Source organism: Balaenoptera musculus, chromosome 1, assembly GCF_009873245.2.
Source record: "Balaenoptera musculus isolate JJ_BM4_2016_0621 chromosome 1, mBalMus1.pri.v3, whole genome shotgun sequence".
NCBI lineage: Eukaryota > Metazoa > Chordata > Mammalia > Artiodactyla > Balaenopteridae > Balaenoptera > Balaenoptera musculus.
The window spans coordinates 144,811,954-144,832,700 of NC_045785.1; the positions used below are offsets into that span (position 1 = coordinate 144,811,954).

At 39.8% G+C, this 20,747-nt stretch overlaps 1 protein-coding gene across 1 annotated transcript in view; it reads right to left on the minus strand.

The window, feature by feature from the left end:
* Positions 1 to 19,454, minus strand: part of ATF3 (activating transcription factor 3) — a 55,358-nt gene extending 35,904 nt beyond the window's left edge. The window contains exon 1 of the mRNA XM_036855860.1: positions 19,378 to 19,454. The gene's annotated coding sequence lies outside the window, so the exon portion shown is untranslated. The remainder of the gene's footprint in view (positions 1 to 19,377) is intronic.
* Positions 19,455 to 20,747: the final 1,293 nt, after the last annotated feature.

Sequence of the window (20,747 nt, forward strand, 5' to 3'; positions counted from 1 at the left end):
AGAGAGATTAATAATTATACAATATAATTGATTACATTTTATGCATAAGAGTGTGTAGCCTATGAAATTTGCTCCTGCTTCACAAACAAGTAAATTGAAAAATCACACATCTTCATAACTTCTCTGGGGGAAACAAACAGGTGGTAAAATAGAGGCTGAGAGGGAGGATCTATGTTGGATGGGTGGTGTGAGGAGGGCCCTTTAAAGAGGGCTCTCGGTAAGCTGAAGCCTGAAGGATGAGAAGGAGCCAGCCACGCAAAGAGGTATAAGAGGCAGAAGGAACAGCATGAGCCAAGGTCCTGAGGCAGGAAAGAGCTCTTCTGTTTGAGGAACTACAGGAAGTTCAGTGTGACAAGCATAATGAGCAAGGGAGAGAGCAAAGATGAGTTTGGAGTGGTGGATAGGCAGGTGGATCCAGCAGGGCCTTTGGGTCCTTCTGTACTTAGCAGCCCCAAAGCCACCACAAACAGAAAAAGTCCTTCTTCAACCCCTGGTTTCATTTATAAGCCTCCCTCTTTCCCCACTATGCTTGTGGTCCTGCCTCACTACGGAGGCCCATCTCCCCTGTGCCTTTGGAGGCCTCCCTGGACCTCAGAACACACCTTCCCTTGTAGAGTTTTCTTCACCTCCTCCTGTTGGTTTCCAGCAGGTTGGAGAGGGGCCACCATTTGATGGTCAAAGGGCTTAAAAATGGGCAGATTCCTCAGTCTCCCTCCCAGGCACTCTCATGTAGGAGGCCTGGCTGGGGCCCTGCAATCTGCACAATTAACAGGCTCCCACAAGAGTTTGATGCAGGTGGCCTGGGAGTCACACCTGGAGAAACTCCAGGTGAAAGAGAGGAGTCAGATTTAGGCAGGAAGGAGACAGAGAGGGGCAACTTAAAGAATTTTTGACTCTAGGGCAATGTGATGGTTAATTTTGTTTGTCAACTTGACTGGGCCACAGGGTGCCCAGATATTTTGTCAAACATTACTCTGGATGTTTTTGGATTAGTTTAACATTTTATTCAATAGATTAATTGCCCTATTAATGTGGGTGGGCCTTATCCAATCAGTTGAAGGCCTTTGAGCTAAGACTTGAACTGACACATCAGCTCTTCCTGGGTTTCAAGCCTGCTGGCCTTCAGACTGGAACTATACCACCAGCTCTCCTGGGTCTCCAGCTTGCTGACTACTGATCTGAGGACTTGCCAGCCTCCATAATTGTGTGACCCAATTCCTTACAATAAATCTATCTATCTATCTATCTATCTATCTATCTATCTATCTATCTATCTATCATCTATCTATATTATCTATTTATCTGTCTATCTATCATCTATCTACCTATCCATCTATCTATCTATCATCTGTCTATCTATCTATCTCCTGTTGGTTCTGTTTCTCTTGAGAACCCCAACTAATACAGGTAGTAACAGCTGTTTTCTCTTTTCAGGATGCTCAGAACTTTGTAGTACAGTGGGGAAAACAATGCCTGATGGTAAAGGTTGTTAATAAATATTGTTATGAGAAATTGAGAAGTGCTATGTGAGATGGGTTCTTTGGGAGACTTGAAAAAACAATTGTAGCTACTGTTTATGAGTACCCTCTCGTGGTGTTTTATCTCCTCCCCCTTGTAAATACTTACGTAACGTCTGGCTTTCTTTTAAGTATAATCTCCATGAGGGCAGAGATCCTGTCTGTTTCGGTCAACACTGAACCTGTGGGAGAGAGCCTGGCACACAGTAGGTGCTTGGTAAATACTTTCTGAGTGTGCCAGTCGATTTATTTCTCATCTTCACAACAACGCCACATGCTCGGTGCTGTGATTTCCATTTTTAAAAAAGCAAACTGACGCTCAGCTTGAGCGCTGTTGCTCTCTGATTACAGTGCCCCAGCCCCGCCCCTTCCATCCATGTCCGCCCTGCTCTGGGCCCTGGGAGGCTGACCTCTACAGACAGACAACCTGGGCTCCTGGCCAGGGAAGGAGAGGCCAAGGTTAGGACCTCTGTTCCAGGTATGGCTCCGACAGTGGCTGCGTCCTCCAGGTCCACAGCTCCTTTTAGGCGGGCCCTGTTTTATGGTTCCAGCTTTCAACAGTAAAATATTCCCTCCTCTTCCCCTTCAGGCCTGGGGTGGTAATGGCTTCCTGCTATAACGGTCTCTCTGTATTTCATCCTCCCCTGTTGGTTGCCTTAATGCTGCCAAAGCCTCAGTTAAAATTCCCTCTATTAAACTCTCCTCAGTTAAACCCCTTTGTCTCTGCCATCATTTTCCTGCTGGGATCCTGACTGATGAAGAGAAACTAGATAACAAAATCACACAGCTAAAAGGTGGTAGAGGCAGGATTTGAACCCAGGTGTGTCCAGCTTTGAAGCCCGTTTTCATTTTGTTATACTTCACGACCTTTCCTCTTCTCTCAGAAGTTGGTTAGAAATAAACCTGCTCCATGACATCCTATGATCTCTTCTAGAACAGTCCACAAGCTTGGCATTCTTTAGCCATCCCTCCTCCCAAGGAGGAAAACTGGTGGCATGGAAATAGGGCTTGGCCTTCTGCGGCCCCAGAGACCCGAATTTGAATCCAAGCTCTGCTAGGAGCTATGTGACTCTGAGCAAGGGGCTGAACTTCTCTGAGCCTCTGTTTCCTGGTTTGCAAAGTGGGGCCATACCACGGCACGCAGGAATGAGGAGTAAATAAATCAGTGTATTTATATCACGAGCTTGGTAAAGTTGGTGTCTCCTGTCCCTCCTCAGTTTGGGTCTTGTGGCAGCGCCTGAATACCTCCCTGAAATCACTCAGTCTCTTTTTTGGGTTAAAAAAAATTGCTGCTCAATCTCTGTGCAGGGAGAGCTGTCAGGGGTTCTGACTGCTAAAAAAATGTGGGCATGTTTCAGAAGGATGCTTCCAGAGTCCTCGGCTCAGGAGACAGATCTTTCCTCCCAAGCTTTCTTTCAGCATTTAGTTTAGTTTTGTTTTGTTCATAAAGTTTTTCTTTTTTTAATTTATTTTATTTTTGGCTGTGTTGGGTCTTCATTGCTGTGTGCGGGCTTTCTCTAGTTGCGGCAAGCGGGGGCTACTCTTCGCTGCGGTGCACGGGCTTCTCACTGCGGTGGCTTCTCTTGTTGCAGAGCTCGGGCTCTAGGCGCGTGGGCTCAGTAGTTGTGGCACGCGGGCTCAGTAGTTGTGGCTTGCAGGCTCTAGAGCACAGGCTCAATAGTTGTGGCACACGGGCTTAGTTGCTCCGTGGCATGTGGGATCTTCCCAGACCAGGGCTCAAACCCGTGTCCCCTGCATTGGCAGGCGGATTCTTAACCACTGAGCCACTAGGGAAGCCCCAGGCATTTAGTTTTGACTCTCTCGTGACATGGTCCAAGGTGAATCTCATGACCAGTGTGTCTTTTCTCCAGCGCTGACTGTGACTAAAATAGGGCCTTATGGGGCCAGCCCACAGAGCCCTCCCCTTGGAGAATTTCTAGAGGTCGCACTGCTTTACAAGGGTGCAGTGGGTTTGAGATCCATTGGTTGGTGATCCTCGTCTCTTAATAAGCCTCACAACGTGTAATTGAAAACGCATTATTGCAAGCTCGCTAATACAGAATTTGTGGAGTTTAGGGCAGAAGCCAGCCAGCTTCTTTCCCAGAGATGGTGCAAAATGAGGGTTAAAAAAAAGTGAGGTGAGGTGGGTAAGGGCTGCCAGATAAAGTACAAGATGCCCAGGTTAATTTTATTTCAGACAAACAACAAATAGATTTTAGTATAAGTATGTCCCATGCAATATGTGGGATATACTTATACTAAAAATTCTTCATTTTTATCTCAAATTCTCATTTACTTGGGCATCATGTATTTTTATTTGCTAAATCGGGAAGCCCTATAGGTGGGGGGAAGAGAGATGTTTCACCAGCCTAGGAAAACATTGTTTTCTGGCTCCTCACACACGTTTTAGAAGCTCTCTTTTACTCAGAAATCACTGTGCTTTTTATAAATTGCTCCATTAAAAGATGACTCTATATAACATTCTATTAGCTGAGTTCTAATGTCTATGTTCTTGAAAATAATAAAACTGTATTGCCTTAGGAATATGTAACCACAATATATTCCTTATCTAGAGGCCATGCATCTAGCAACTTCAAATATTAAAACACTGCCAAGCTTTCATTGTATATATGTGTAAGAGAGTCCACATCCATGTATTAAGTATTCCTCAGGATACTAATTGTTTTATGCTTTAATTCTTATGGTTTGTATTTTCATAGCATAGGTCATATTTTGTTTACGCTGTTTATTTCCCTTAAGTCATTAATAATTATACCATAAAGTTTAATATTTATAGCAGGACACACATCTATGGAATCACAGTATTTTTTGCCTTTTAAAAGTAATGAACCAAAAAACAGCAACAATAACAACAGCAACAAAACAAACCTCCACGATGCCCAGAAGAGATGCCATGGCCTTTATGCACTTTTTCTCAGGGCACTGCTGAACTTTTTGTAGATATCTACTCAAAACTGAATTTTGTAGTCATTGTCTTTCTGCGTTCTTGTTTTTCATGTTTTCCACCTCGAGGGAACAGTGGGAAGCAAACTAGGAAGGTGGCTGGGCTTTCCACTCGAGGCCGCACGCCACCAGCATCATGAGTAAGAGCAGAAGCCCCACGGAAACCCGAGACCAAGAACTCAAAGAGTATCACAGTCAGAGGGCATTTCCTGTCGGGGCCAGTAGACCCACACATTGTGTCGGCCCCTGCTGCCATCACTGAGTCACTGAGGCTTACGATAATGTTGCATGTCATTATGCAAAAATTAAATTATGTTCAGGTCAAAACTTTTGTCTTCCCATCTCCAGAAAGAGCACCATGACACTTCTAAAAATAGTATTATAGTTCTGAGGATTCTAGACAAATGTCACAGTTTTCTCAGAAAAGTGGAAGACTGCAAATGTGGGATAATTACTGGCTTTTAATGTATTTGTCCTTAGTAGTGAAAATAAAATACAATTATCATATTTACATACTAAACTGGAAATTGGGAAACAGTAGTGCAAAGAAGAGGATCCTCCCCTCAACAGATCTCAAAATCTGTGGAGAGGAGGGATACAGGTAAGTAATTGTATCATCAGGATAGCCAAGGTTACTTAGGTAACAAGCAACTCTAAAAATCTCAATGCCTTAAAAACAATGACTTTGTTTCTCATTCACACTACATATCCATAGGCTGGGGATTTGCTCTGTTATTCTCACTCTGGAATCTAGGCTGGTATAGCAAGACACCATCTGGGTAGAGCGTTGCCATCCAACCATGGATGTTTATTTTATAGAAGCGGAACTCTGGGTTTAAGATGATTGGGTAATTTAGCTAGGCAAGGAGCAGAGCCAAACTGAAACCAAGATCTTTTAACTCTTACACCAGTGGTCCTTCTCTTCTATAGATACAAGTTATCCTCTGAATTAGATGACCATGCTCCAGCGGGAGTGGGAGTAAACAAAGCTCCAGATTCAACTCCAAAGGTTTAATCATGTTTGCGACATATTAGTCACCATTCATTCATACAGCTTACTATATGTTGGCATTATCTTACACACTCGGTATATAGTGGTGATCAAAATACATACAGTCCCTCTCCTAATGGAGCTTATGATTTTATGATGGGGAGGTACATGGAATTGAGTTTCCCAGGCTTGGGAAGAGAGGCTGAGGTTGCAGAGAGTTGCCTGGACTTTAATTGCTAGAAGTTGCAGGCCTAGGGGTATAGGAGGATGCAGACACAGCCTGCTGATAGGGAGTGAGTCAGTGATTGTATCTGCTGTGTCCCTATCATCACCATGTGGCAGCAACCCTGAAATGCCACCAGAAACTCTGGTTTGGGGTTGGGGAGCTGGAGGGCTAGGTGGGACAACTACAATACACTAGTGGAAGAAAAGGGAGGTATGAGTGAGGAAGAGAGAGAAAGAAAACAACAACAAAACAAACATGATTTCCATCTGAAATGAGCCTGCAAACCAAATTCCAAAATACACGGAGAAATCTAATGCTTAGAAAGACGGCCAGCAAAGTTGATAATCAGGACAAGATTTTACTCCACGGTGAAACTAATTTTATAGATCAGCCTAACAAAGACTTTAGAATAAGTACATCTAAGGTGTCAAGAGAGAGGGATAAAAAAATATTAGAAATTATAAAACAAACTAGGTGAAAACAATACCAGGTTTATTATTTTTTTAAATATTTATTTATTTGGCTGCGTTGGGTCTTAGTTGCGGCACACAGGATCTTCATTGCAATATGCAGGCTCTTTAGTTGCAGCATGCAGGATCTTTTAGTTGTGCCATGTGAGATCTAGTTCCCTGACCAGGGATCGAACCTGGGCCCCCTGCATTGGGAGCATGGAGTCTTAGCCACTGGACCACCAGGGAAGTCCCTGTTATTTTTTCTTAAAGAGTCAACTAGAAATCTCAGAAATGAATAATACAATCACTGAAATTTAAGATGCCCTGAATGAGAAAATTTCGGGTGTGAATAAAGCTGAAGAGCACAGTAGTGAGGTGGAAAGGGGTGCTAGGAACATGCCCAGAGTCCAGGCAGAGAAGAGAAAGTATTCAGAGATGTGGAGGATTGATTTAGAGGCACCGACTGACCATTATCTAAGGGGAATTCTGAAGGAAGAGAAAGGAGGGAAGGACAGTCAAGCAATATTTAAAGAGATCATTGCTAAGACGTTTTCAGAATTGAAGACTTCAAATCAAAGGTACATTTGGGTACCAAGCATGGAAATAAGAATAAATCCATACCTAAACAGATGGTAGCAAAATTGCAGAACATTAAGGAGAAAGATAATCCAAAGTTAACAGAGATAAAAGATGGATTCCCTACAAAGGAATGAAAATTAGTTTGATGGCAGCCTTCTCATGACAACAGTAGATTCTAGAAGACAGTGAGGATAATATGTTCAAAGTGCAGAGGGAAAGTAACTGTCAGTCCAGAATTCAATACCCTGACAAAGACATTTCAGACATGCCAAGACCAAGAATTTACCAGTCATAGACTATCACTAAAAGAACTACTAAATTATATTTTAGCAAATATAGCTAACTATTGATTGTAAAAACAAAAACAAAAACAAAAACATAAAAAAAAATATTTAAAAAGAGTGAAAGTACAACTCTGAAACAAAAATAACCTGATAGGAAGCAGGGTTCAACAGGTAACCAAAAAGTGCTGAAGCCTTTGTTGTGGTCAAGAGAACAATGGATACTAAATACCTTAAAAATATATTCAATAAATAAATAAGGATACTAAATACCTTAAAAATATATTCAATAAATAAATAAAGCGATTGACTTAAGAAACTAGCAACAGTAGAAAAATATAAACTAGAAATAAGAAAATAATAAACATAAGAGAAAAAAATTAAAGATATAGTATTTAGGGAAGATGAATAAAACCCAAAGTTGATTTTTTGAAACAACTTACAGAAATAGAGAAACCCTGAGCAAAATTTATCAAGAAAACAGAAACAGCAACAACAACAAAACCCCACAAACAGAAAATTGGAATAAAAAGTGGTTAGAAATAGATTCAATGGAGATGTAAATATAAATAAAAGAATGCTATTAAAAACTTCATGGCAATAAATATGGAAATGTGGAAGAAATGGATAATTTATTTTTTAAGAAAAAATAAAATTTTGGTAATTTATTCAGATGAAATCAGAATAAAGCCTTAACCATTAAAGAAATTAAACTGTTAATCAAAAGGTTTCCTTCTTCCAAAGACACAAGGCCCAAATGGTTTTACCAGATCTTCAAAAAATAGATAAACACTGTTTAGAAACAAAAAAATAAACTGTTCCACAGAATGAGGGAAAAAAAGAAGAGGATTATCTAACTTATTTTTTGAGATACTGAAGTCAGACAAATACAAGTAAAGAAAATTATAATTTAATCTCACTTTTCATGTAAATACAAAATCTTAAGGAAAACATCATGACCAAATAGGACTTAATCTCAAATTGAAAGTATAATTCGAAATTAGAAAACCTACTAAAGACTAAAAGAGAAAAAAAGTTTCTCCTTTTAAAAAAAAAATTTTAGTGTCGTTTTGATAAATGCAGAAAAGACCATCCATGGAATGCAGAATTTATTCATGGTTAAAGAAAAATCTTTGCAAACTAGGTATAGAGGGCAACTTTCTTTACCTGACAAAGGCCATATACCAAAATTCTACAAACAAATATTATACCAACTGGTTATATTTTAGAGGCATTTCCATTAAAGTCAGGAATAACATAAGGATACCAGTTATAAGTCTGTATTTAGCATAGTGCTGAGGGTCTTGACCGATCTTCTTTGCAATAGCAAAGAAAGGAGAGAGACAGGGACTGGAAAGAGAAAGAAAACTGTTCTTGTTTGCAGAAAATGTGACTGTCTACATAAAGAATTCAAAAAAATTCACAGAGAAACTCTTAGCATTAAAAAGCGTTCAGCTAGGATGCTAGATTAAAAAATCACACAAAAATCAATAGCACTCCTAGTAGTAGCCACTAATTCGAAAATATAATAGGAAAAAAAAAGAATTCTATTCACCGTAGTAGAAATTATGTGGCACCTAGCATTAAATTTATTAAAATGAGTATAAGACCTCTATGAAGAAAACTATAAAACTATTATTGAACAATATAAAGAAAGACCAAAATAAATTTAGAGAAATATCATGTCCACTGTTTAGAGTATTCAATAACATGAAAATGTCAATTTTCTCCATATAGATCTATGGGCTTACTGCAATTTTAATTTTAAAAATCCTCAAAATGTGTGTTTATTTGTGTGTGATTCTTAATAATTCTGAAATTCATGTGAAAGGGACAAAAAGAGTCAAGATAATTTTGAAGAAGAAGAGGGTAGGGAGACTTGTCTTCTTAGATATTTACATATTTTTAAAGACCATGCTGGTATTGACCTAGGGGACAGATATATAGATGAATGGAACAGAACAAAATCCCAGAAATAGCCTATACACATGAAGAAACTCTGTACAACGAAGGTAGCATCACAATGCAATGGGGGGAAGTGGTAGGACTTAGACAACTGGTTATCCATGTGGGAAGAAAGAGAAATCAGACTCCTACTCACCCAGCCATAAAGACTAAAGACCTACATGTGAAAGCAAGCTTGCAACTTTGAGAAGAAAATATAGGAAAGTACATTTATCATCACCAAGTAGGGAAAGATTTCTTATTTAATATACAAACATACAAACAACCAAATAAGGGGTATATATTTAATTACATTAAGACAAAAGCTTATGCACAAGTAAAAAGACATGTAAACAAAATGGAAAGATATTACACAACAGGAGAAGGTATTTGCAATGCATATAACCATAAATAGGAGATAATTTAAGACGCAGTAATTACACAAGCTTAATTCTTTCATCACAGGGCAATAACACTATTAATAAACAGAAATTAAAACAAAATAACAATTAAAGTATAAGAACATGGCAGTTAGAAGATTACTAATATGAGAACATCCCATATTAAAAGTTATGAAATGTTATTAAAGTATACTGAAAGGGGAAATTACAGTCTTCATGTTTTCATTATTTTCAAGGAAAGGAAAAATGAAAGTCTTCAACCCAAGGATTTATAACAACAATAAAATCCCTTAAAAATCAAGAGAAAGAAAAAGAATAAAGGCAAAACCAAAACTAAATGAATTAGAATATAGGAAAGTTTATAAAATTAATTCAAGAGCTTATTTAAAAAAACAATAAAATAGACAAACTTTAGAGAAAGTAAAGAAGAAAAAAAACCTGTGAATAATAAAATTAGAAATATAAAAAAGGGATTCAACATCAGATGAGGAGGATATAGTTTAAAATAAGAGAACACTTAGCAAAATCGTAAGTTATAAGTTTGAAAACATAGATGAAATGATCTTCTGGAAATACACACATTACAAAAATTAGAAGTATTAAACCTAAATACAGTAATCACAGCTGAAGAAACTAAGGGAAGAAAAGAGCAAAAGAAATCCCTCCAGAGAAAAAATGCCTAGGCCTAGAAAACTCTATAGGGAAAATCTTTCAACTCTTAATGAATACATAATTACTATGCTTCAATAATTACTTCAAAACATTGAAAAACTTTGAAAGTCTATCTAATTTACTTCACAGAGATAACCCTGATGTCAAAACCTGAAAAAGACAGCTCAAAAAAAGAAAATAATAAACCTATCTAAATTATGAACATAGAGAAGAAATCCAAACAGACAACAGAGTATCAAAAGAATATCCCCAAAAGGATTTAACTTAGAATGAAAAGGTTTTACATCTTAATATTTGAAAAAATCCAATAGTATAATAATATCACATCCACCAGTTTAAAAAGAAAATCCAAATGAGATTCTCTCTCAATCCAAATGAGATCCAATGAGCTAGTCCTTATTAAAAAATGATCATAAATTTAAGAACTCCTTCTTAACATTAACAAAATATTTATTTCAACCAGTCAAAACCACCTGTGAGAATGAAATACTAAGGCAATATTATTAAAATCAGGAACAAAGCAGGGATACAGTTTATTGCCAATTTTATTCGATTTTTAACTGAAAGTTCTGACCAATTAAACAGTATACATACTGGCAGAAAACTGCTAAATATACAAAAGAGACACAAAAGTCAGTAGCTTTTCTGTATTGAAATGCTATCTAGTTAGAAAGTATAATAAAAAAAATCAAACTACAATAGTAAAAATTAACAGTGATGACACGGAAAACCTCTATTAAATGCCTTGGAATAGCTTTAATGAGAATGTGAAGGATCCATGTAACAAAAACTACAGAATGTTACTGACAAATACAGAAGAAAATTTGAATATTGTTCTGTGGCAACAGTGTCAGTATTTTTCAAATTAGTTTGTATCTCAATATACTTTCAACAAAAATCTCAATAAGATTCTTTTAGAATTTGACATTATCATTCTAATGTTTACTGAAAGAATAATTAGGTATAAACAGCAAAGAAAATGTTGAACATGAAAAGGAATGATGGGACAGTGGCCCTGCCAGGTATTAAACAATTTTAAGAAGCAAGTATCAATAAAACTGTGTGGAACTGACACAAGAACATATGTATAAATGTTCAAATCAATTGCACAGAATAGATATTCTGAAACAATATTATACACAAGAACTTAGTCTATGATAAGGAAAGCATCACAAATCAGTAGGGAAAAAAATTATTACTTAATAAACTATACTGGGTTAATTGGTTATTTAGAAAAAATAAATTTAGAGACTTACCTCAAATTATAATAAAAATAACTTTAGATGGATTAATAGGTGTAATTAGATATAAATACAAAACTATTAAAAAGACTAGAAGCACATGAAAAAATGTTCAGTAATTTTAGTCATCAAGGAAATGTAAATTAAAACTATAATAAGCTACCACTGCACACCCAACAGACAGACTAAAATAAAAAAGATTGACATCAAAAGTTGACGAGAACACAGGGACTTCCCTGGTGGCGCAGTGGTTAAGAATGCACCTGCCGGGCTTCCCTGGTGGCGCAGTGGTTGAGAGTCTGCCTGCCAATGCAGGGGACATGGGTTCGAGCTCTGGTCTGGGAAGATCCCACATGCCGCGGAACAACTAGACCCGTGAGCCACAATTACTGAGTCTGCGCGTCTGGAGCCTGTGCTCCGCAGCAAGAGAGGCCGCGATAATGAGAGGCCCGCGCACTGTGATGAAGAGTGGCCCCCACTTGCCACAACTAGAGAAAGCCCTCTCACAGAAACGAAGACCTAACACAGCCAAAAATAAAGAAAGAAAGAAAGAAAGAAAGAAAGAATGCACCTGCCAATCCAGGGGACACAGGTTCGAGCCCTGCTCTGGGAAGATCCCACATGCCGCGGAGCAACTCACCACAGCTAGAGAAAGCCCGCGCGCAGCAATGAAGACCCAGTGCAGCCAAAAATAAATAAATAAATAAATGTATTTTAAAAAAAAAGTTGGTGAGAATACAGAGCAACTTAAACTCTCTTGCATTGTTGGTGGGAGTAAAAAATGATACAACCACTTTGGAAAAAAGTCTGTCAGTTTCTTATAAAACTAAATATATGTGTATTCTATGACTCAGCAATTCCACTCCTAGGTATTTCCCCCAAAGAAATGAAAGCATATGTCCACACTATGACTCAGCAATTCCACCTCTAGGTATTTGCCGGAAGGAACGGAAAGCGTATGTCCATAAAAGTACATGTACAAGAATGCTCATAATGGCCCCAAACTGGAAATAGTCCAGATGTCCATAAATAGAGGATTGATAAACAAACTGTAATATAGGCACATAATGAAATATTACTCTTGACAACCAAAAGAAACTTGAAACACACCAACACAGATGAATTTTTTAAATATTATGTTGAGTGAAAGAAACTTTACACCAAAGAGTTCATGCTGTATGATTCCATTTATATAAACTTCTAAAACAGGCAAAACTAATTGACGATGAAGAAACTAAACACTGTGGTTGCCTCTGGTGTAGAGTGGGAGTGAGGATTTATTGGGAAAGGACCCTGGGGAACTTTCTGGCATGATGCTAATTTCTCTCTCTATATATACTTTAATAGCTTTATTTAGATATAATTCGCATGCCATACTATTCACCCACTTAAAGTGTACAGTCCATGATTAATATTATGTTAATATGTTAATATTAATGATTAATATATATTCATCAATATATGCAACCATCAGCTCAAAAAAACCCCGTACCCTTTGAATTTCTAAATCTTGGTAGGTTTATGCCTCTGTCATTTGTCAAGACTCACTGAACCATCCACTTAAGATTTGTGCATTTCACTGTAAATATGTAATATACGTAAACTTTACCTTTGAAAAAGGAAATACGAAACAATTTTCAAAGTTCTATGTGGAAAGGGTCATTCTTCAGAAAAGAAAATATTGATAGATTTGATTACTTTAAAACTAAAAACCTTTGTGTGTCAAAAAATATATAAATATAGCCAACATTAAAATACAAATATCAAGCCAGAGGATGATTTTTTTTTTTAATATTAGAAAAGGAGGGTTTTGTCTATATATTTGTTACATGCATAAAACATTCTAAATCATTGCAAATATTAAGATACCAACAAATATGTGGGCAAAGGCTCTTAACAGAAAGTTTATAAATAGGAAATAAAACCTAACAAACAGGTGGAAATTTCATGTTTACAGAAATTAAGATTAAAATTAAAATTATATCAAGAGCAATATATATATATCAAAGGCCCTAGAAGTTGTATACTCTTTGATTTATTTTCCTTTGAGAAATATATTTCTTCTCCTTTGAAAAGAGATATTTAAAGTGAATAAGAATGGTTATGCACAAAGATTTAGCTACAAGAATATTTATTTAATAAATTTAATTTATTACAGCACCATTTGTAATATTGACAAACCTGATATTACCCAAATGTTTAATATAGAGTACTAATTAAATAAATTACAGTACAAAGATAATAAATTAACTCAGCACTCCTGTACAACTATTTAAAATGATGTTGTAAAATACTTAATGATGTGGAAATATGTTTAAACATATTGTAAACATCTTGAGTTTAAAAAAAAAGAAAAGAGGCCCAAACTTCCTTGATCCTGTTAGGCTAACCCATTCCCTTAATATCTGTGCTGTGGACACACAGGCATTTAGCTCCTGTCAACCTCCTCCCTTCTCTTCTTCCCCATTTCCCTTTGGAAGCTGTTCTGGGAAGAAGAAATAGGCTGGTATCAGAATTGAGGGAAAAAAACATTTTAAAAAATGAAAAGAGAAAGAGTATAAAACACTGTTTTGGTTGACCATTTTTTTTAAATTGGGAAAAAGTATATGTGTATATGTTAGAAACTGAAACAGTCAAAAAATGCATATGATGAAAAGTCCCTATCCAGTCCTAGGTGCCTTAGTTAGTTTTTCTTATCTTCTTCTAGATATATTTTTTAAGAAAGATATCTATGAAAAGGAACAAACAAAACACAAGAAAGAGGAAAGAAGGAAGGGAGGGAAGGAAAAATGGAGAGAGAGAAAAATAGAGGGAAGGAAGGGGAAAAGATATAAAGGGGGAATATGGGGAAAAATTAGAATGAGTTTATTCTATGAGGGGTCTAAACAGCTGAAGTTTATTTTAGAATATACATTAAACATTTGGATCTCAAATGTTCAGCAACCTGCTACTAACTTAATAACACTATTACATGAATATTAAATTATTTACAAATATTTATAAAATAAATCAAGATCAAAAGTGAAGAGCCTTGGGCTTCCCTGGTGGTGCAGTGGTTGAGAGTCTGCCTGCCAATGCAGGGGACACGGGTTCGAGCCCTGGTCTGGGAAGATCCCACATGCTGTGGACCAACTAGGCCCATGACCCACAATTACTGAGCCTGCGCGTCTGGAGCCTGTGCTCCGCAACAAGAGAGGCCGCGATAGTGAGAGGCCCGCACACCGTGATGAAGAGTGGCCCCCACTTGCCGCAACTAGAGAAAGCCCTCGCACAGAAACGAAGACCCAGCACAGCCATAAATAAATAAATAAATAAATAAATAAATAATTAATTAATTAAAAAAAAAAAAGTGAAGAGCCTTTTTACTTGAGATGCCTTAACGAACAGTGACTGTGTCATCCAAACCCAAATTAGGGTTCCTAGCCTGGCAAGCATTAGTGTACAGGAAAAGTGGAGTAGAGCATGTGAAATCAAGACTGTCCTGGACTTGCAGCTCTGATAGAAAGAGCAATGGAAGTTCAGAACCTTAGAAGCGCTCCCAGCCTGGATTTACCCCACTGGAGAGCATGTCTAGGGCAGAAGCACCAAATGACAGCCACTGGGAGCCCACATGTTTTTTTTCCTGGCATCATCTTCATATGTTAGGTATAGGACCACATATCCTGACTCTCTTTTACAACCATTTTGGATTGATTAGACATGAATGTATTGGTTTATATTTACTGTTTGAAGTAAGCCTAACAATATTATTTCAATGGGTGGGGAGAGGAGAGATCAGTCAATCCAGATAGTCCACCAAAAACATATCTGGGCTTCTCAGTTGAGGGCAGGTTAGGATTCTTAGCGTGTGTCTCTCCCTGGGGGCCACCCCCTTTTTTTCCATGATGCAAATGTAGAACATTCAAAGGTAGTGTAGTCAAGGGATGAGATTTGATAAAATTAATTTTTACTGCTTCATCAAAGACATTCCTAAGTGAACAGAAATATTTCTGTGTGTGATCAAGCTTGGTAGCTTAAAAATAATTAACAATTTATTTGCAAACAATTTATTTATAATTAGTTTAATACATGTTCTTTTTACATTAGAAAAAAAAAAAAACCCTTACAGTATTGACCATTCACCATGAGAATGACAGTTGTTTAGAAACCGTTAGACAGTTTATGAGATGAGAAGGAATGCCTGGGGGGGGGGGAAGCAACCTGGGAACCAGAACAGAAGGAAGGAGTTAACTTAGGGATGGAGGGAAGAGGGAAAAGAAGGAGACAAACGATCTAGAATCTGAAGCAGGAACGGAAAGAACAAGAGAACAGAGCTATCTTCAAGTCCTTATCAGAATTTGGAAATCTGTTCTCGCATGTAAAATCAAGTGAGTGTTTTTCCCATTAAAAAAAAATAGCAGGGGGCTTCCCTGGTGGCGCAGTGGTTGAGAGTCTGCCTGCCAGTGCAGGGGACACGGGTTCGAGCTCTGGTCTGGGAAGATCCCACATGCCGCGGAACAACTAGACCCGTGAGCCACAACTACTGAGCCTGCACGTCTGGAGCCTGTGCTCCGCAACAAGAGAGGCCGCGATAGTGAGAGGCCCGCGCACCGCGATGAAGAGCGGCCCCCGCTCGCCACAACTAGAGAAAAGCCCTAGCACAGAAACGAAGACCCAACACAGCCATAAATTAACTAATTAGTTAATTAAAAAAAAAAAAAAAGCAGGATTAACCTTTCCTGATTTCTCCTTTTCTTTTGTAGCTTTCAGCATGTATCTGAGTGGAACTTTTATCTTTCAAGGGTTTATCCAGTCCAACTACTTATCTTTAACCTGCCATCACAATGTCCCAAACTAGGTTGACTTTATTGTTATTACACCTGCAGTGATGATTTCAGTTCAAGGTTCAGCAGGTGAAATTAAGCCTGACAGTTCTCCTGATGTACCTCCAACATATAAACAAGTTAAATTTACTGCCATGTTTTTGAGTGAGCCTTTTTTAAAGGAGTTTCTGACTTGAGCGTTCTACTTCCATCTGATTTTAGCAGTTAGTCCCAAGGATGTGAGCAGTTATTTTTCCTTATTCGTGCTGGTGCCTCAGTAGATGAGTCTCTAAGCATGGCCCCACTTGCTGAGCCCCCCAGCCCTGGGCAGAAGGAACTAAAGGCAAGAAGATAAAGCCAAGAAGACCAAATAAACAGAAGAACAGAGTTCTGATGTCCAAAGCTTTTGTCTCATTTATTAATTCTGCAGATAGTTACTGAGCACTTACTATACACAAGCTCCAGGTTAGACACTGGGGGTACAGGGGTGGGCAGATACTGTTCCTACCCTCCCAGAGCTCAAGGCTCATCCTCTCAGGCAGGCAAAACAAGTGTTATTAATATTCCCATTATGAGACCAGGAAACAGAGGCAAGGGACAGACACAGCTTTGGAACAGGAATGGAGCTCAGCTTTTCTCTCCTGAGGTCTAAAAGTTGGCTAACGGTATTCAATGGCTCTCAAACTTTTCTCTTACTAATTAGACAACGGAGCTTTAAGAAGGTATTCACCACCCACCATGGGCTTTTGCTCCCCATCTTTAAAATTCAGGAAATGATTTGTATCCCCATGCCTGTCTTAGAAGAAGTAGCCCATTTCTTCACACAACTTTAGACGATTATTATTATGATGATTAATACTGGCAATAAATCGGCTTTAAGAAATAAATTTGCTGAAATCTTTAAATCCATCTTTCTCTAGAGTTGGGTGTATAAAAACTAAGACTATGAAAAAGTTTGCTTTCATATAAAATGATCAGACATCCGGGTATTCAGATAAAAAAATGCTAGCTCTGGATCCTTTCTCAGGGAACTCTGAGTTCACCTGCCTTTCAAGAAATCTGAATCCTTTCCAAGGAAGAGGAACCCAGAAAGAAAGGTTCTTTTCCTGAGAGCATTTTCTTATTCCTTCACTCCTTTCAGCTGTTAGCAGCAGCTGGTTCCCTCAGTGTGCTGAAATGCCCGCTGCCTTGTAAACATTCTCTCTAATACCGCGCATTACTCATAGTTTGAAAATCACTTTGACTCCTGAAACATAATTATGTTAATGTCAGATGAGTCAGCAGGGGGACAGCACGCTGCTCCTACGGCAGCCGCGCCTCCTCCCAGCCTCTCAGCGCCTGAGGCTTCAAAAACAAAAATTTCAAAAAGAGAGAAACGCCCTTTTGGTGGGAGAGAAGAGAAATTATGAATATGGCTCAAAGAACGGCTTCAAAGGAGTCGTCGATTTCATTTTCGCTGCAACATGAAAGGGAGAGTCGAAGTAAAATCGCCAACCCTAGGTTAATCCGTTTACGTGAAGAATAAACAGGAATTTGGAGAGTTTCTCTAGAAGAGCTGTGATTTTCCCGCAGGGATGAGTTGAGACAGGTCACTCTGGTGAATATACAGCCGTGATGTTATTTCCAGGGCTCCCCTTGGAGCTGTTTTCACACCCATAGGACGTGATGCCGGGCAGCCCAGGAGGTGCGCGGCGCAGGACTATGACCCTGGGGCATCCATAGGAAATGGGAGGGGGCTCATTCTTACGCGGATTCCAGACCCTGGCCCGGGTCCCCTCGGCCTCTTTGCTTTGGCGCTGTGCCCATCCCAGCAGGGCGACCCCTCAGAGAAGAGTTTGCAGCCACTCTCTTGGGCTGTTCTCAGCATCGCTTACGACCTCTCAATTGTTTTCCGTCCCCGAGCTGCTGGGACGCGAAGAGGAACCGAGTAGGACAGGGTTGGAGGTTTCAGGGCCTGGATTACCACACCGCCACCTCCCCCTTCTCCCAGACCCGGTCACAGTGCAACCTGCCAGTAACCCCAACCGACCCCTTCTCAGCCTGCCTTCCCCCTGGGAACTCAGGAAATCATTTAAATACATTTACATGGTGCCTCCCGAAGAGGCTTCCAGGTTCATTATCTCACCCATATCTCATAAAAACCCCTATTTTTATTTTTTAACATCTTTATTGGAGTATAATTGCTTTACAATGGTGTGTTTGTTTCTGCTTTACAACAAAGTGAATCAGTTATACATATACATATGTTCCCATATCTCTTCCCTCTTGCATCTCCCTCCCTCCCACCCTCCCTATCCCACCCCTCTAGGTGGTCACAAAGCACAGAGCTGATCTCCCTGTGCTACGCGGTTGCTTCCCACTAAAAACCCCTATTTTATAAGTGGGGAAACTGAGGTTCAGAGAAGGGGTGTCCTTGTGCAAGGTCGCACAGCGCGTGGCAGAGCTACACACTCAGACAGTGGGGCCCTTTCTACTCCACCAACAACAGAACAGGGAATCCACACCTAGAGGACTGGAGAATGCCAGCTAGGGTTAAAGGACCCCCCCCCCCCCAGAGTACATACCTTTACAGACAAGAGGAGTAACCAAAATCTACAGGGAGGCAGTGACTTACCCAAGGTCACAGGCTCAGAAAGTGACAGAAGCCGCTGCCAAACAGGGTCTCCTGACCCCTGGTCCAGGGCTTTTTCTCTCCAGCCCCATTATTTCCTCACTCTGGACTTATTCCAGTTTAGACACAGGAAGAGTCCGCTCTCCGCAGTTAACCTAGGCATCTACGCTGCTGATACAAAGCATTCTGTCCCCAAAGAACAAGGCCGCGCAAGAGGCAGAGACGTCAAGGAGGAGAATTCACTGGAAGGAAGGGGTTAACCACATCCAGTGGCTTTCCATTATGGCATGACTGATCAGTACCCCCGATTAACTACGGCACCGATCAGTGGTACCCTCAAACCATGGCTTCATCCAGGCCCATTTCAAAGGCTGAGACATCACTGCCTCAGTGGGCTGCCGATGTGGCCCCAGTGTAGTTATGTAACCTGGGAGGGTAAAATGCCTAATCCAACCTAGAGACTCTGCAGCACCCTAATTCCAGGGCTTTTAATCCCCTACCCTCGGACCACTTCTTTGGGTGGCATATAGATATCATGGGATGGTGCGCGGAACTCACTTTCCCACTCCTCTCCAGGGTGGGGCTGACCCTGGCTGTGTTGGGTATCCCTCCAGCTAGAGGCTTCCTGACCAAATACCTTTTTCCCATGGCATTTCCCCTGCTTAGCCCCCAAAACAAAGAAAAGTCAAGACTCACATTTTGAGGTGGGTGCCGAAAATCCTTAGGAAGCTGTGGAACACCCTATTCAGGGGAGGATTTCTCCACTTGTCATGTCTCCCTGTCTGGTCCCATCCAATTTATCCTTGAGGCATGGTTGGTCAAGAAAAGCTGACCCTGCCCCCCGCCCCCCAAAGCAACCAACAGCTGTTACTATATTGAGTGGCAATATGATGTCATATCATAGGTGACTAACCCATCGAGGCTTCCCTACGAGCCATCATCTAAATATGACAGCCTTCCATCATCCTGACCTTTTCACGGGACAAAGCTGAGTGAGGGGCTTGATGCTGCGTCCCTGGGCTCAAGGCCACGTCTGGCATTCTGTGGCCAGCATCTGTGACTGAGCATGTGAGAACACACATGCCCACTCCCACACACAGATCCCCTTCCTAGTAGAAGGTCACTTTCACTCAAGACAGCTTTCCTCCACTGGCCTGACTTTGAAATTAGTAACCATCAGAATGTTTAATAATCATAATCATTAAGGGAGGAATTGGGGAGGGGTTGCATATATTTACTTGTATATCCCAAGTACTGGGTTAGACACTTTACACATAGTTTTTCATTTAATTTTCAAAATGCTCCGAGGAAGGCAGTACAATCCTGTGGAGTTAGAGAAACTGAGGTCAGAGGGGTTAAGAAACTTTCCCATAGTTACAGAGCTGGTCATGGTGGTGCTCAGATGCCAGCCCAAGTCTCTGTGACTCCAGTGTGGACTGAACTCTACATACAGAAGGGTGTTATCACCTCACCTGTATTAAAAAAAAAAAAAAAGACTTTATTTTGTAGAGCAGTTATAGATTTATAGCAAAATTGAGCAGAAGTACAGAGAGTTCCCATGTGCCCCTTATCTGCCCTTACCCACACTCTCCCCAACTAGATGTACCAGAGTGGTACATTTGTTACAACTTACGAACCTACACTGACACATCATAATCCCCCAAATCCATAGTTTACACTACAATTCATTCTTGGGAATGTACATGCTGTGGGTTTGGACAAATGTATAAAGACACATTTCCATCGTTGGATATCATACGGAGTAGTTTCACTGCCCTAAAAATCCCCCGTGTTCCCCCTATTCATGCCTCCCTCCTCTCTAACCCTTTGCAAGCACTCACATTTTTACTGTCTTCAAAGCTTTGCCTTTTCCAGAATGTCATGTAGCTGGAATCATACAGTACATAGCCTCTTCAGGTTGGCTCCTTTGACTTAGTGATGTGCATTTAATGTTCCTCCATGTCTTTTCATGGCTCTATTTATTTATTTTTGGTACTGAATAATATTCCATTGTCTGATGTACCACAGTTTATTTGTCCATTCACCTGCTGGATCACCTGCGGTTA